This window comes from Haliotis cracherodii, unplaced genomic scaffold (assembly GCF_022045235.1).
Source record: "Haliotis cracherodii isolate W230 unplaced genomic scaffold, xgHalCrac1.p SCAF_7, whole genome shotgun sequence".
Taxonomy (NCBI): Eukaryota; Metazoa; Mollusca; class Gastropoda; order Lepetellida; family Haliotidae; genus Haliotis; species Haliotis cracherodii.
The window spans coordinates 54,182,883-54,202,153 of NW_027266330.1; positions in this window are offsets into that span (position 1 = coordinate 54,182,883).

Here is a 19,271-nt window from a genome sequence, read left to right on the forward strand (position 1 = left end):
TGAGAATTCACACAAGTCCAAAATATACATCAAAATACAACACAGGTGTGCATATACAATATAACGCACAGGGCCTGGCATGACCAGCCAATTGATAAGACCGGGCCCATCTTACCACCCGTCTAGGCGAAGTAAGGGTCGAAGTAGTGTGTTGAGCAAAGGAACACAGTTCCAGGAACCAGTGCCCTCAACTACCAGACTCCCGTCATCCGCCGACACAGGGACGCAACCCACAGCAAACGGGCTGCCCACTTTGGTCGCCTTTTACGACCAGCAATGAGGTGCTGTGGCAATATTCTGCCCCGGTTCCACACGGGGGAAAAGCTATTAGCGCTACGCAGCAGTCACCACGAAGAGGGGGGTTGCTCTTCACGAGTGCCTCAGAAATTTAAGCAACGACAGGAAAAGAAACAGGTTAATTTTCACTCTGATAATGGTGAAGATTACAATGAAGTATTTTCACTACATGAGCTCAATACCGCCCTTGGGCAAGCTCATGATACTGCAACTGGAGCTGATAATATTCATTATCAGCTGTTAAAACACTTGCCTGAATCATGTCTCCAGACACTTTTAACTATATTTGATGATATTTGGACATCAGGGATTTTTCCTCCTTCGTGGCATGATGCAATTGTAGTCCCTATACCAAAACCTGGACGGGATCATACAGATCCATCAAATTACCGTCCCATATCTCCCACTAGATGCGTTTGCAAAACTATGGAGCGTATGGTGAACAATCGATTAGTTTGGTATTTGGAAACCAATTATCTCATTACAGATATACAATGTGGTTTCCAGAAAAATAGAAGTACCCTTGATCATCTTGTGCGTTTAGAATCATTCATAAAAAAATCCATTGTAAATAAACAGCATGCTGTATCTATTGTTTTCGATTTAGAAAAAGCTTATGATACAACTTGGAAGCATGGCATTTTAAAAGATCTTCATGATTTTGGATTGCGAGGTCGTTTGCCTCAGTTTATATCGTTTTTAACCGACAGACAATTCAAGTCCGTGTGGGTTCAACCCTGTCTGATCATTACAATCAGGATCAGGGTGTCCCACAAGGCAGTATCTTGTCTGTCACTTTATTCAGCATGAAAATTAACAGTCTCTCCAAGGTATTGAATGACTCAATTGATGGGTCACTCTTTGTAGATGACTTCAACATATCTTGTCGTGGCAAAAACATGCATACAATAGAAAGGAAACTGCAGCTTTGCCTAAATAAAATCCAAAAGTGGTCGCTTGAAAATGGCTTTAGATTTTCTAAAGCAAAGACAACTTGTATCCATTTTTGTCGAAATTATAGACCGCATAAAGACCCGGAACTATTGTTAAACAGTGCCCCCATCAAGGTTGTTGAGGAGACCAAGTTCTTGGGTCTTATTTTTGATCGCCACTTGATGTTTGTACCTCATATTAAATATCTTAAAACTAAATGCTTGAAGGCTCTTGATCTACTAAAAGTTGTTGCAAATACTAAGTGGGGTGGGGATCAGGCAACCTTACTTCACCTGTATAGATCCCTTATAAGATCTAAACTAGATTATGGTTCAATTGTATATGGTATAGTTGCTAAAACTAATTTAGAAAAATTAGTTAGCATACATCATCAAGGACTGTGGCTCTATCTTGGGGCATTTAGAATCTCTCCTGTAGATAGTCTGTATGTGGAGGCCGATGAGCCTTCACTTCCACAACGCCGACTAAAATTATCCCTTCAATATATAACTAAATTACGTTCAAACCCATCAAATCCAGCTTATTATAACTGTGTCTTCCAACCTCTTAATGATGAACCATTTCACAATAAACCAAAACTTGTACCGCCACTTGGCATTTGGATCAAGTCTCACATTGCAGATGACAAATATTGACTTAGATTTAATATCTCCATGCCGTCTATTGTCTACTCCCCCTTGGCAACTAGTGAGGCCTGAAGTAGACCTTTCTCTCACTAATTTTAAAAAATCTGAATCAATCAACTAATGTATCTGCAAGAATATAATCAACTACGATCCTCATACAATACGTACAAATCTATATTTACAGATGGATCCAAGGATGGTGACGCTGTTGCCAGCGCCACTGTCATTGGATCCAGGACTATATCAAACCGAATACCAGACAACTGTTCCATTTTCACGGCCGAAGCAAAGGCCATATTCACAGCATTAGAATATATCAATAACCAATCTAAACATAAACAATTCATTATATTTTCAGACTCACTCTCTTGCCTTCAATCTATTAACAATCTATCTTGTTCGCATCCGCTTTTAATCAAAATTATTGAATTGTATAATGATCTTGCTACTGACCAATATGACATCGTTTTTTGTTGGTTACCCAGCCATGTTGGAATCATTGGTAATACAATGGCTGCTGCTGCTGCAAAAGCAGCACTCAACAAATCTTTGACACCTCTTCTGATACCATACAGTGTTTATAAACCTGTTATTAGATGTTACATAAGGGATCTCATGCAGTAGAAGTGGGACACCCAAGTAGGTGTCAATAAATTACATCAAATTAAACCGACTATCGGTTATACCTACTTTGGCTGTCAGTCCAGATTTGAAGAGGTCATTTTGCGACGATGTCGTATTGGCCATAGCAGATATACACATGAGTATTTGTTGAAAGGTGAAGATCCCCCGTTTTGCATCCCTTGTGATGAAAGAATCACAGTCAAGCATGATTCGTTGTCTTGCCTTCAGGCACTTAATAGTGTCTCACCATATCACCCTATTATCCTTGACATTTTAAAACTCTATAACCCTCTTTCTACTGGCCAATGTGACATCGTCTTTTGCTGGTTACCAAGTCATGTAAGCATAACAGGTAACCCAAAAGCCGATGCTGCAGCGAAAGCAGCATTTGGCAAACCATTATCTCCACTATTGATCCCGTACAGTGATTTCAAAAGCTATTCTCGGGATCCATGCAAAAGAGTAGAGACATCCAGGTAGGAAGCAATAGACTTCATGAACTAAAACCAACAATCGGTCATACCTACTTGGGTTGTCAGTGAAGACATGATGACGTCGTTTTACGACGATGTCGCATTGGCCACAGTCGGTTTACACACGAAATATCTGCTTAAGACAGATGGGGACGAACCTCCTAAGTGGATCCCTTGTGATGAGTGAGTGAGTGAGTTGGGTTAAGCGCCGCTTTTAACAGTATTCCAGTTATATCACGGCGTGTCAGCTTAATGTGGGAGGAAAGCCTGAAGTGATGCAGGTCTCAGGCGTTTACTACTTCGGTGAAACCCACGAGCATGGGTATGGTGCTGACAAACCTAGAAACATAATCGGGGCGAACCGGGATTTGAACCCACAATCATAGGTTTTTGGCGTGCCCAAGAAAGCAACTCTGCACATCGAATCGTGGCGCCTTAGACGACTGGGCCACTCGGGGACTGGGTTCACCGTCAAGCATATAGTGCTTGACTGTGTGGACTTTGTAATCGCAAGAGATTCACTTTATCAAAGCGTAAATCTGAAAGATCACTTTTCCCGTGCCAGTGGGCATCTTATCTTAAATTACTTGAAAAAAATGGTCTGTATAATAAATTTAAATGTATGTGAATAAATAAATACTTGTTTTTAAATTTGGTGTGATGCTATTATCAACTGACATTATTAAAGGCTCTGTCCAGGAGGTTCACGTAGCATAAAAATATTGTCCCCCTGTGTGACACGTAAACCTATCATAATCGATGTAACTATCATCAACCAGTGTTTTTAAGCCTATACATTGCTGAGTATTTTGTAATATTGGCTAGTATTGTGCACAACCCACCAGTGGCTAAAGTGATGACGTAAATCCTACTGGGGTATCATGCAGGAAGCAGAGGTACTGTAAGTCTCCATGATCCCGAGGGAGGTGGCCTAGCTTTGGTAACTGGTGGCCTATTGCCCTTGTTTTAAAACTGTATACATCATATTGTTATGTTCCAATATGTTTCATAAATTGTTTCTTAATATAGTATGCTCCAATATGTTTCACAAATTGTTTTTAAATATACCTTTACATAAATAACTCAATTGTGATTATATGAACTTGGTCTCGTCGCTATATGGCTGAAATAATGCCGATGTGACGTTAAATTTTAACTAACTTACTAACTAGTATTGTGATCTACCTTCAGTTAACGGCGATCTATAGATCGTTTTTATAATATATTGTTCTGTCAAGTAATGTATTTTTATGGTTCCACGCTAGTTTTATATCATAATCTGTGATAAGTCTAATTATTTTACCGTCCGTTGTTGACAGGTTCTTATAGTTTACATGTATTTACTATATATAACCTTTGAAAGTCACGATATTGCCGATGTGACTTTAAATTTTAAGTAGAAATGTATGTATTATTAATGGACAACTTCTCCTCACGATATGGCTGAAATTTTGTCGATGTGATGTTAAACATTAACTTACTTACTCACTCCTTTATATGTTCATGTCATTAATTTCAGACGGGGATGCGCTGAAAACTGACATCTAGGAGTGAAAGAAGATACTATGCGATACACAATTTAAGGAAATGATTTTTGTGTGTTTGTAATATTAATTACCTTTATTGGTATATAGTTCAATAAATTATTAAGGTCAACCATTGTGTTGTTTATTTTTAGCTGACTGAAAGGCAATTGAGCTTATGTCAGACATGATTGTCAAGCGTCCATCGCAAACGAGTGCCAGGTGCAGAGATCTCATCCCGACGATGACCAGGTTGTTACCAACAATGTTTACACGTCCTACAGTGTTGTCACTAACCTTCGTGTACAGTTCAATCACCCTGTGCACTAAAAAGAATCCACTCATCCGATGGTAGATGGTGGAAACACGAATACCAACATATCCCCGAAACGCATGTCCAAACGCTCAAATGTAATCAGGTTCACCCAATAGGGAATAGGTACCCGATATGTGAAGTGAATAAACAAAACCTCAGGGGCCCGTAGGCAGCTTCCGTTGTGAAATTCCAAGGAAGTTGAGAATGATAACTTGAAAGCATTCGGCTCCACTGTTCGGGGAAGAAATAAACCGCATTTGAGCAGAAACTGGCATCTGGAAAAAGTGTGGTATATAAATGCATAATATACTGAACCGCAAAAGAAACGTCACCCCAAGTGACATTGCATGAAAAGTTGTCATTTAAATATTTGGGTAGTTTTTGTCAAAGTTTCTAAAATTTAAAATTACCTCGTCCGGAATAATGAAATTTGATGATAAAAAAGACAAAGCAGATGACAATAAAACCGATCGCCCAAACGCATCACGGCAACGGCCATATTTCAGCCATATCGTGACGAGAAGTACATTAATAATACACATATTTATACGAAATTAAAACCTGTCAACGAAGGACAGTAAAATAACTAGATTTATCACAGAATATATCTAAAACTAGTAGTTAGCCATCAAAATATAACATCATATGAAACAATACAAGACAAAAATGAGCTATAGATCGCCAGCCACTGAAGAGAGATCACCATGCTAGGGTTCATGGTGACTTACATTACTTTTGCAACCTGCATGGGCCCCAGCCGGATTTACATCATCCCTTCAGCTGTTGAAGATCATTGAGAAAAATTTAGCAAACATTAAAATAACACATATGCTACGATTAAAACCGTGGTATGAATAAATATACTTTGAAAGACGTGGTCCTACATACCCTCTCAGGGGGACAACAATTTTACACTACTTCAACCCCCTTCGAGGATACAACCACTAACAATCTCAGTTACTGATTTATTTTACCAATTGTAAAAGTTAATTTATCTATTTACAAAACATGATGATCAAAATTTATGAAACAATTCTATGTCTTTTAAAAAACAAGAATAAAATGAGAACTTACCTGAGTAAAAAGGTCTTTCATAGCTGAAACTTTGAAATATTGATCCCTTGTGATGGAAAAATCAATACAGTCAAGCAGGACACGCCTGACCGTGATTCTTTCATCACAAGGGATACAGAATGGAGGATCCTAACCTTTAAGTAAATGTTCATGGAATTTAACACACATCGTCTCATACAAACACAAATAGTTGTTAAACGTTGAAACAAGTTTACCATAGAAATTAGCCCCCTACTCCAATTTACTCGCCGACTCTGATTGGCAGACGCAGCTAACTTATTGTGAATATATTATACGCTTTAAAGTTTAAAGTACTCAATGTCAAGCTGAAACTGTATTTAAGAATCCTAACATGATGCTGTCAGATCACAATTTCTCACAATGGCCTTTCGATGTGTCATTTGAACATGTTGAAAGGTTTTACAAGAGATATTTGTCAGTAATAACTGATGCTATTTCTGCCCTTACATTACAACAAATAAATCAGCCAATATGGAACTATTTTATTGATATGTGGCAACAAACATACTTCAGGCTGTACATTTTACAAATGGGTTAATATCTATATCATCTTGTTCCTCCTAATGTCTGAGCAGGGGCTCGCTACAATTTCGTAACTTCTTTACAGCTAAAGACAGAAAATACTAGAACAGTTTACTACTACAAATCAAATACTGTATGTGTTTCACTGAAAGTGTCGCCACAACTGAAAATCTTCAAATACCTGTATATGGCTATAACTTTGACTATTGTTTCTGTCAAATGATATATTCCTGCCTCGGGTAAGGATGCAGTGATTTATTTAAGTGCACACATATATCACAGATATACTCCTGAAGTCTATGAAAGTTATTTACAAGTGATAAACATAAGGACTTAAAGGTGGAGAATGTATTGATGTCAACTTCTTTATTATGATGATCACAACATTTCGGAGTATATACTTACTCCTTCATGAGGTTAAAATTCACAATTCTGCTTCTGCTTAGATCAATGCTCATATTGTCAACTATATTTGCCATTTTTATATCATATTCAGGTGTATAATAATACATATTATTTCTAATAATGGCGTAATTTGGACACACAAATATAAAGAGTGTTAGAAATTGGCACTAGTCCTGTAGCCCTTGCCAAACTGCCCAATGGTAAAGGTATCCTAAGGATTAGTAGAAATTGGCCATTTTTAAGGGTTTTGCTATATGTTATCATTATAAGGACTAGCGGACAAAGACTGTTAGTTTATAACGATGATAAAGTAACCCGATACTTGCCGTAACAGGCGTGTTACGACGTAAATTGTAATAAAAAGGTAAATTGTAATACTTGCAGCAAATTGTAATAATTTTGACGTAAATTGTATTAACAACGTAAATTATAATTAAATTTGATGTAAAATGTAATATGCAAAATGTAATAAAAATTGCCGTAAATTGTAATAATCTCTACTTGCGGTAAAATGTAAAAATTTCTTACGTAAATTGTAATAACCTTACTACCGAAGTGTCCAAGACGCCAATTGACTAGAAATGACCTTTGTCAGTTGAGCTATAGGCTTTATCGTACAATCGTCATTAAAGGGTGGTATCAACATCGATAAATTTAAATGACTGAAAGATCCATCCTCGGGTTCAAAATTATGGGTTACACAACCGTATATTTGACAAATAATTAATTGTGACATATTGTTCATTACTCTTATAAGGCTATTCAAGATGTTTTTTGCATGACTTGCTTCAACAGTACGTTGACCAGTTCGACACGACTGAACGAATGATGACGAAGGGTACAAACACAGGCTAGTCAACCAGTGTGTCGATTTGCAGTGGAAACGCTATACGAGTTGATAAGGAGAACATGATGCTTTTCTTGAAACAAACGAGGGATTTTAATCATATTTATACAATTCATTTTATTTTGACGAAGAATTCAAATACAACAAATGAGTTGACAGATCCCGTGCATACACAAATAACATCCGGTATCTTCGGATAAGTCTTGTACAGTTTCAAAGAGTATACGAATGATCATAAATTTCTTGCAATCAATTGCTGAAATATACTACTCAAAATTTGATAAGGATCACTAGGTGATATGTGTGTAAGTTACCACAAACATAACAAAAGACATGACTCTGACTCAGAAACGTGTTTAATCATGTTATGAATGAAAATTCATGAACGGCATGAACTTGTATCAATATGGAATGTTTGAAATCTGCAAACACCAAAAGGCATTTCATTAAAAAATGTTAACAGTAAACAAGAGAAAGAATTACACAGTTATGAGGGATAGTCCATCATTACACTTAGTCGATGAAGTGTCAATATCGAGTATGACCTCCCCTTGCATCAATGACGGCCTGACAACGTCGAGATATGCTGTATTAGCACCCGGATGTTCCCAATGGGAAGGTTGTTCCACTCTTCCACGAGGGCATGTCCGAGCTCTGCCAAAGTCGTGGTTTGTGCTCTACGGCGTGAAAGGGCAACCTGCAGCATGTTCCAGACATGCTCAATCGGGTTCAAGTCCGGCGAGCGCGCTGGCCAATCCATGCGGACAATTGTCTCCTGCTCAAGGTACTGCTCAACCACCCTGGCGCGATGAGGACGCGCGTTATCATCCATCAGGATGAACTCAGGGCCAACAGCACCAGCGTAGGGTCTGACGTACACATCGAGGATCTCATCCCGGTACCTCACCCCCGTCATTGTTCCTCTCTCCAGGACATGAAGATCTGTCCTTCCATCTCTGTTGATTCCACCCCAGACCATGATGGAACCACCACCATAACGGTCATGTTCACTGATGTTGGCATCATGGAAACGTTCACGTTGTCGTCGCCACACCCGCTGCCTCCTGTCTGTAAAGTCCAAACAATACCTGGACTCATCGGTGAACAGAACTGGAACCCAATCGTTCCGTGTCCAAGTGACATGATCTTCAGCCCATTCCAATCGCTCCCGCCGGTGTCGAACAGTCAGGGGGATTCGGACACATGCCCTTCTCGAGTAGAGACCTGCATTGTGAAGACGATTCCGTATCGTCTGAGTGGACACATTCACCCCCAAGGCGTTCAGGAGGTCGTTACGTAGGCTGGTTGCTGTCCAGCAGGGATGACGTCGTGCCTGAAGAGCCACAAAATGATCTTGGCGTTGGGTTGTCGACCTCTGACGACCACCCCCATGTCGGTGTGCTGCTGTACCAAAATTTTGCTGTCGGGACCAGGCCCTGCTTACAACGCTCTGGCTGACGTTTAGTGCATTGGCAACGTCACGTTGTGAATAGCCAGCATCAAGCATTCCAATACATCTGACCGCCTCCGTGGTCTTGTGGTAGAGCGTCCGCCCGGAGAGCGGAAGGTCCAGGGTTCGATCCCGGGCCGCGTCATACAAAAAGACGTTAAAAGATTGTACTTGTTGTTACCCTGTCTGGCGCTCGGCATTAAGGGGCTAAAACAAGGACTGGTCGGCTCGGAGTCAGTATACTGTGTCTGAGTGGGGTATTCGTGTTAAACTGCGGCATGGTATCTCAGTGAGCTAGCACTATAAATCGGCATCAGTCCGGACTAGTACAAGCAGCCACACACACACATACACGTGCATGCACGTCGCTATATAAGTGCAATAATCTTGGACGCGACGTTAAACCCAATTTCACCTCACCTCCAATACATCTGCCCAGTTGTTCTGTCGTCAGGCGACGCCTTACACGTTGAGGGGGCATTGCGTAGATAAACGTAATGTAAACACTCAATTGAGTTTAAAGTTTCAGAATGAATCAGACACCGTTGCCTGATTGGAAATCGTGCAATGGTAGCAAAAGCATGAACTGTGATGTGAAACGCATTTCCCATGGCATGAAATGCACGTGCAAGTGTGTTGGAGACGTTTTTGATTTCACTTGAACACAATATTGCCAGTTATTTTGTTTTTTTATTAAGAAAAATATCTACGATCCTTATCAAATTTTGAGTAGTATATATCTGCTTGTATCCAAATAGAAAGGAATTGAAAATTTATAATGAAAATATGTTTGTCACTAAAGTACATTTTCTCTTTGACCTTGAAGATCATTAAGCTCGACAATCGTTGGAGGATGAAAACATTAGACACTATCGTCCACTTACATACTTTCATCTACGTACATGAAACTGTCATCTAGAGTATGTAGAAGTGCAGTCATATATGTGATACCAATGACATACACATATGTGTTTGTGTGGGGGTGTTTTTGTATGTGTGTGTAGTGTGTGCAACACGTGTTTGTGTCTGTATCTGTGTGTGTATATGTGAATGTAGGTGTGTGTATGTGTATGTGCGTGTGTGTGTGTTTGTATGGGTATGTAGTGTGTGCAACACGTGTTTGTGTCTTTATCTCTCTTTGTGTGTATGTGTGTGTGCGTGTGTGAATGTATGTGCGTGTGCGTGTGTGTGTGTGTGTTTGTGTTTGTGTGTGTTTGTGTGTCTATGCTGATGAGGCCCAAATATCGCAGCAGCATTATGATTTGGTTTCTTAGATAGTTACTAGTCTTTTCATCAGAATTAGCTGGAATTATTTTAATCCTCTTAAACCCCCAGAGAAGATTATCCTCTGAGGTAATTAGTGATAACTTATGAAAACGTAATTATCTGTTTCGAAAATTATGTACCGCATTATACGTGAGGTACCAAATTTGGTATCAAGGCTGCTTGGCACAATTCACCAACGATTGTCGAGTTTAATGATCTTAGAATACTTTTCGAATAAGGTCAAAGAGAATATTTACGTTAGTGACAAAACCCTTTTTCATTATAGATTTTCCATCCTTTCAATTTTGATCAAAACAGATATATTTCATCAATAATTGATTGCAACAAATTTATTATACATTCTGATGTTCTTTGAAACTCAACAAGAAATGCCCGAAGATACCGAATATTATTTGTGTATGCTTTGAATTATGATTTCGTGCCGTTATCATGATGGATTCTGTTTTTGTTGTTGGGGCAAGGAGTTATTATCCCAGCAAAAGTTGTCAGTAAGTTGTTGTTAGTTCTTCATGACATATGAAAGGAATCCAGACAGTTACATTTATTCATTTCTTTCATTAAATATACTTTCTCCTATGAAAGGAAATATTTCATGTTATATTAATGATCTATATGTTAATCATACATTGCTACAAATATTGAATAAGTTAACATGGTTTGCATTTATTTATTATCATTTATTATATATTATATTTATTATACTTATCTGTGAGAGTGAGTGAGTGAGTGAGTGAGTGAGTGAGTTTAATTAAAGTCACGTCGGCAATATTTCAGCCATAATGTGACTTGAAAGAGTTGGACAAGATTAATAAAAAACTGTCGACGAAGGACAGTAGAATAACTAGCAATATATCACAGATGGACTTAAAACTAGTTGCAGAACATTAAAACTATTTGAACAGTTGGATACGACACAATATGAAAATGGGGCTCTACATCACCAGCAACAAGGTTAAGGTCACCATACTAGGGACCAAGGGGACTAACTGTACCTCTGCTACCTGCATAGTTCCCCAGCAGGATTTACACCTTTACCCAAGTTACTGGTGATTGTTGCAAGTTTAGCCAGAGATTAAAATCAACAAATATTCTATGAATAGAGGTAGATATAAATATACATTGAAAGAGGTGGTCTTACATACCCTCTCAGGGGCACTCGTGAAGAGCAACTTCCTGGTGGTGAGTGCTGGGTAGCGCTAATAGCTCTTCCCCCGTGTGGAACCGGGGTAGAATATTTCCACAGCACCCCATTGCTGGTCGTATGAGGCGACCGAATTGGGCAACCCGTTTGCCGTGGGTTGCGCCCCTGTGTCGGTGGAGGAAGGGATTCTGGTGGTTGAGGGCTCTGGAGCCAGGAACAGTGTTCCTTTGCCCAACACACCACTTTGACCCTGACTTCACCTAGACGGGTCATCGGCTGGTCATGCCATGCCCGGTGTATGAAACATGTTCATATTGACATATTTCCATTAATGTGAATGTTGGGTATGTATGTTGTAAATGAATATTATATGATATATAACTTGCCTAGAGTCCCATGCCAGAAGGTGGTGGCTCATGGGCCAATCTGGTACTATCAACCTCTGAGTTCTGTCTGTCTCCAATTTTTTGTCATGGGCCGAACCAGCCTGGCATTATATTTGGTAGAAAAATTCAGCTATTCACGTTGCTTTTACTGTAGTATACCACCTCTGTATCCCTGATGTCTGCATGTTGGAGATCCAGTGCAATAAAACATCGCTCTTTTGTGGCACTCCATGGTGGGTGGGGAGTAGAGGTGCTGAATTATTTCCTTTCATCATGTCTCTCCAATACCCTGGTTCAAATCGTTCCAAACGCAGACATGTCGATCTAGATGTATCTGATCACACTGAAAACATATCTCGTGAATTGGATTCCTGGGCTCGATTTATTGTGATCGAGGCAGCTGATAAACAACAACTCAAACTTAATCCATTCGCCATTTCAAAAGCTGTTTCAGGAATTTGCAAAGAAGTTAAAAATGTAACACGTCTTCGTAGTGGCTCTCTTCTTGTTGAGTGTTCACGGAGACAGCAATCTCTTAATTTGCTATCTGTAACTACATTTGCAAATATTGATTGAGTATGCTGTGTCCGTACACAAAACTTTGAATTCTTGCCGAGGCATTGTTCGAGACAGAGCTCGTTGCCTGTCCGACATGTCGGAGCAAGACATTACAGATGAATTGGCTAGTCAAGGGGTAACTGCAGTTAAGCGTTTCACCATGAAATCAAGAGACGGTGACATCATCCCAGCAAATACTTATATGCTTACTTTGGCCCTGTCGGCCCTTCCTAAGTCTGTTTAAAGCTGGTTATCTAAACATCGGAGTGGAGGTGTATGTCCCCAATCCACTCCGATGTTTCAAGTGCCAAACATTTGGACATGGATCAAAATCTTGTTTTCACTCTGTAGTTTGTCAGCGCTTGTGGTGACGACCATGACAGCACTGGATGTACAGCTGTCATTAAATGTTCAAACTGTAAAGGCAAACATCTGGCTTCACCAAAATATGTCCAGTGTGGCAAAAGCAATCAAAAATCATAAAGCTCAAACATGAACAAAATATCTCGTTTTACGAGGCTAAGAAGGTTATTGAAAGTCAGTCCCCGTCTACTCCACTTACCAGAACCTACTCTGCTGCTACCGTCTCTGCTCCTTTAACTCCTCCAACAGTATCGATTTCTGTTCAAACAGAATTGACATGGATTAAATCAGATACACCTATCAGCATAACTTCTGTGATTACGTCAAATTCATCCTCGAGTCAAACTGAAACTTTGTCTGTTAACCCTGGTGCTGTTGCATCAGCTACTAAAGAGCCAGAGGCTACTGTTGAACCAGGAACACTTGGATCTGCCGATGTTACTCTGACCAGAAAAGAAAGGAAAAAACTTAATAGGAAACAGACAACTAGGAACTCCTCATCGTCAGATATAGTTGTCCATAACTCCTTTGATGCTCTGGACATAGATGTCACCCCATCGTCACAGAGCAGTAGTAGGAGTCCTTCATCCTCACGTGAACGTTCACCGATTGATCCACCATGACTCAATCGTCCAACATAATTCAATGGAATTGTAGAGGACTTAGGAATAATTTAAATGATTTGCAGCTTTTAATTCAGGATTTTCAAACATCAGCCATGTGTTTGCAAGAAACATATCTTAAGAACACAGATAAATGTGATATCAGGAAGTATAATATGTACAACTCATTCTCGCCTCCAGGAGCAAAAGCCACTGGAGGTTCTTCTATCTTAGTCAGACGGGACATAATTCATAGTGCTGTTCCTCTTACCACCAATCTTCAAGCCGTTGCAGTCCGGCTAACGTTTCACATTGCCTTTACACTTTGCTCTTTATATATTCCACCATCTTCTCCTCTTCAGCAGGCTGAACTTCAGTCTTTATTTGACCAACTCCCGACGCCCTGTGTCATCATGGGTGACCTGAATGGCCATAACCCTCTATGGGGAAGCGTTGATACCAATGCTAAGGGCGCGGTCCTTGAGGATTTTATTACAAACAACAATTTATGCATATTTAATGATGGCTCAAACACGTATTTACATCCGGCAACAGGAACTTATTCAGCATTGGATCTGTCATTTTCAGATGCCAGTTTACTAAACGAATTTGACTGGTCATTTCATGATGACCTATGTGGAAGTGACCATTTCCCCACACTACTAATCTATTATCCCAACTGACGAGCCACCTTCAACAAGGTGGAATTTTCATAGAGCAAATTGGCCACTATTTCAAACCCGTTGTTATGAAACACTGCAACCTGATACATTTAGAAATACTCCAGACCCTATTCAGGTCTTCTCTGAACAACTGAAAAACATAGCTGATGAAACCATTCCTAAGTCCTCTGTGAACCTGCACATTCGTAAACCATGGTTTAGCGATGATTGCAAACAGGCTAGAAAGCGTAGAAAAAAGGCAGAAAAGTTTTTCCGCCGACATCCGACAGTCCATAATTTAAATATTGTAAAAATAAACAGTGCAAAGGCTAGACGAACTTTCAAACATAAACATCAGTCTTGGAGAAATTATGTAACCAAAATCAATTCACGTACACCTATATCAAAGGTGTGGAATATGATTCAAAGAATTAAAGGCAAGGGTTCAACATCAAGCATAAAACATCTCAAAGATGGAAATGATATACTAACAGAGAAATCTGACATCGCAAATAAATTAGGCGAAACTTTAGCAAAGCATTCTTCTTCAACCAATTATGATCCCTAATTTCAGAAGTTTCAGCAACAACAGGAAAAGAAAAAGATTAATTTTCATTCTGAAAATGGTGAAGATTATAATCAAATATTTTCAATGCATGAGCTCAATACGGCCCTTGGGCAAGGTCATGATACTGCAACTGGAGCTGATAATATTTATTATCAGCTCTTAAAACACTTGCCTGAATCATGTCTCCAAACACTTTTAAATATATTTGATGATATTTGGACATCAGGTACTTTTCCCCCTTCGTGGCGTGATGCGATTGTAGTCCCTATACCAAAACCTGGTCGGGATCATACAGATCCAACAAATTACCGTCCTATATCACTAACTAGCTGCGTTTGCAAAACTATGGAGCGTATGGTGAATAATCGCTTAGTTTGGTATTTGGAAACCAATCATCTCATTACAGATATCCAGTGTGGTTTCCATAAAAATATAAGTACCATTGATCATCTTGTGCGTTTAGAATCGTTCCTAAAAAATTCCATTGTACATAAACAACATGCTGTGTCCATCTTTTTCGATTTAGAAAAAGCTTATGATACAACTTGGAAGCATGGCATTTTAAGAGATCTTCATGATTTAGGACTGAGAGGCCGTTGGCCCCAGTTTATATCCCGTTTTATATCCGACAGACAATTTCAAGTCCGCGTGGGTTCATCCCTGTCTGATCATTATAATCAGGATCAGGGTGTCCCACAAGGAAGTATTTTGTCTGTCACATTATTCAGCATCAAAATTAACAGTCTGTCCAAGGTATTGAATGACTCAATTGATGGGTCACTATTCGTAGATGACTTTAATATATCTTGTCGTGGCAAAAATATGAACACGATAGAAAGGCAACTTCAGCTTTGCCTCAATAAAATTCAAATATGGTCGCTTGAGAATGGTTTTAAATTTTCCAAAGCAAAAACAAATTGTATACATTTTTGTAGAAATTATAGACCGCATAAAGACCCGGAACTGTTATTAAACGGTACTCCCATCAAGGTTGTAGAGGAGACCAAGTTCTTGGGTCTTATATTTGACCGCCACCTGACGTTTTTACCTCATATAAAATATCTGATCATTATAATCAGGATCAGGGTGTCCCACAAGGAAGTATTTTGTCTGTCACATTATTCAGCATCAAAATTAACAGTCTGTCCAAGGTATTGAATGACTCAATTGATGGGTCACTATTCGTAGATGACTTTAATATATCTTGTCGTGGCAAAAATATGAACACGATAGAAAGGCAACTTCAGCTTTGCCTCAATAAAATTCAAATATGGTCGCTTGAGAATGGTTTTAAATTTTCCAAAGCAAAAACAAATTGTATACATTTTTGTAGAAATTATAGACCGCATAAAGACCCGGAACTGTTATTAAACGGTACTCCCATCAAGGTTGTAGAGGAGACCAAGTTCTTGGGTCTTATATTTGACCGCCACCTGACGTTTTTACCTCATATAAAATAGCTTAAAACTAAGTGCTTGAAGGCTCTGGACCAACTGAAAGTGGTTGCAAATACTAAATGGGGTGGAGATCAGACAACCTTACTTCACCTGTATAGATCTCTTATTCGATCTAAATTAGATTATGGTTCAATAGTATATGGCGGAGCTGCTAAAAGTAATTTAGAGAAATTGGATAGTATACACCATCAAGGACTGAGGCTCTGCCTTGGAGCATTTAGAACTTCTCCTGTAGATAGTTTGTATGTGGAAGCGGATGAACCTTCACTTGCACAACGTCGCTTGAAATTATCTCTTCAGTATGTAACAAAATTACGTTCAAACCCATCTAATCCAGCATATAATTGCGTTTTTAATCCTCTTAATGAGGACCTGTTTCAAAACAAGCCCAAGCTTATCCCACCACTTGGAATTTTGATCAAACCACATATTACGCCTGCTGCTATTGATTTAGATATCATATCTCCATATGAGCTTCTGTCTACTCCACCTTGGCAATTAGTCAGGCCTGAAGTAGACCTTTCTCTCACTAAGTTTAAACAATCTGACACGAATCAAATTATATATCAACAGGAATATGTTCAATAACGTACTAAATATGAACGTCATCGTTCCATCTTTACAGATGGATCTAAGGATGGTGACATTGTTTCAAGTGTCACTGTCGTTGGAAAGAAAATCATATCAGATACCTGATAATAGTTCGATTTTCACTGCTGAAGCCAAGGCTATCCACATTGCCTTGGAATACATTCAGCGCCAATCTAAATATAAGCAATTCATTATCTTCTCTGATTCTCTTTCCTGTCTTCAAGCACTTAAAAATATATCGTCAAATCATCCATTAATACTTGCTATTTAAGAATTATACAATGATCTATCTACTGGCCAGTTCGACATTGTCTTTTGTTGGTTACCGAGTCACGTCGGTATTGTGGGTAACACCAGGGCTGATGCTGTTGCTAAAGCATCTCTTGATAAGCAGATCTCCCAAATGCTGATACCTCACTCTGATTTTAAACCGTCAATCAAAATGTATATACGACAGTTGAGGCAAACAAAGTGGAACACCCAAGTAGGTATAAACAAACTTCATGAAATTCAACAAACTTTAGGTTTTACCTACTTGGGTTGTCATTCAAGACGTGATGAAGTTGTCCTCCGACACGTTTTACTCATGAATACTTATTAAAAGGCGAGGATCCTCCGTTTTGTGTCCCTTGTGATGAGAGAATCACAGTCAAGCATGTTTTGCTTGACTGTGTAGATTTTTCTCTCACAAGGGATATCTATTATCATTCATCTTCTTAAAAGGATCTTCTTAATAATGTAAATGCTCATTTAGTTATTGGCTTTTTAAAAGAAATAGAACTAATGGATGAATTTTGAAGAATTGCTATGTGTTTTAAATTTAATGTAATATTCTCATCAACTGAGATTATAGATGGTGGTGTCACTCGGGGGTTAAAGTAATGTAAAAATATTGACCTCCTGCCAGTGACACATAAATCCATTATCAATCAAAGTCTATAAAATTGACTAGGGTTTTAGAAATTAAGTTGTGACTTTTTAATATTGGCTAGCATATGGTGCAGCCACTGGTGTCCAAAGTGATGACATAAATCCTGCTGGGGATTCATGCAGGAAGCAAAGGTAATGTAAGTCCCCATGATCCTCAGTGAGGTGGTCTAACTTTGGTTGCTGCTTGTGTATAGCCTATTTTTAATTGCTATTTATTATTCTATGTATTTACTGATGTTTTAAATTTGATCTGGTTTGTTTTATTGTTTGATTGTGATTTTTACCCTACCGTTTTACTGTCCTTTGTTGACAGGAATATCGAAATTATTATCTTGTTCTCATCGCGATATGGCTGCAATATTGCCGATGCGATGTAAAATTTAACTCACTCACTCACTACCCTCTCAGGGGGACAATAATTTTACGTTACGTCAACCCCCGTCGAGGGCATAGCCACGAACAATCTCTGTTAATAATCATACACTACCGATTCATAAAATACATATCAAAATTTGTGAACTTGTTCAATATCTTTTAAAAAGTTATGGATTAAAGATGAATTAACATCGTTAAAAAGGTCCTTAACTGTTTTGACACTGAAATATTGATCCCTTGTGATGGCAAAATCGATACAGCCAAGCAGGACATGCGTGACTGTGATTCTTTCATCACAAGGGATGCATAACGGAGGATCCTCACCTTTCAATAGACAATCATGAGTATATCTGCTGTGGCCAAAACGATATCGTCGCATAACGACCTCATCTGGACCGACAACCCAAGTAGGTGTAACCATTATTGAGTTGAATGTCATGTAATTTATTGTCTACTCGGGTGTCCCACTTCTTTTGCCTTAGATCACGGATGTAAGATCTTATTGCAGGTTTCAAATCACTATATGGTATCAGAAGTGGTGTCACAGACTTGTTGAGCGCCGCCCTTGCAGCAGCATCAGCCATGGTATTTCCAGTTATGCCCGCATGGCTCGGCAACCAACAAAATACGATGTCGCATTGGCCAGTTGAAAGATCATTGTATAGTTCTAAAATATGTAAAATAATCGGATGAGTAGAAGATACCTTAGTTAACGCCTGAAGACAAGAAAGAGAATCCGAAAAAATGATGAACTGTTTACATGAAGACTGGCGTTGAATATATACCAAGGCTGTAAGGATAGCATTGGCCTCAGCAGTGAAAATAGAGCTATTGTCTGGTATTCTAGACGATATAATTTTGGATCCAACGACAGTGGCACTTGCTACTTTGCCAACGTCCTTGGAACCATCAGTAAAAATTGAACGGTGAGTGTCATATTTGCTTCTCAGTTGTAAATATTCCTGTTGATATACTAGTTGATTTGTGTCAGATTTTAGAAAGCGTGTCAGTGAAATGACTACTTCTGGCCTCACCAACTGCCAGGGAGGAGTAGACAAAAGCCGGGAAGGAGAGATAAGATCCAGATCTAGATTTGCATTAGTAATATGGGATTTGAGCCGGATTCCAAGTGGAGGGATCAGTTTCAGTTTCTTCTGAAATAGATTTTCATACAGGGGATAGAAAACGGAGCCATAAGCAGGATCAGAGGGGTTCGAAC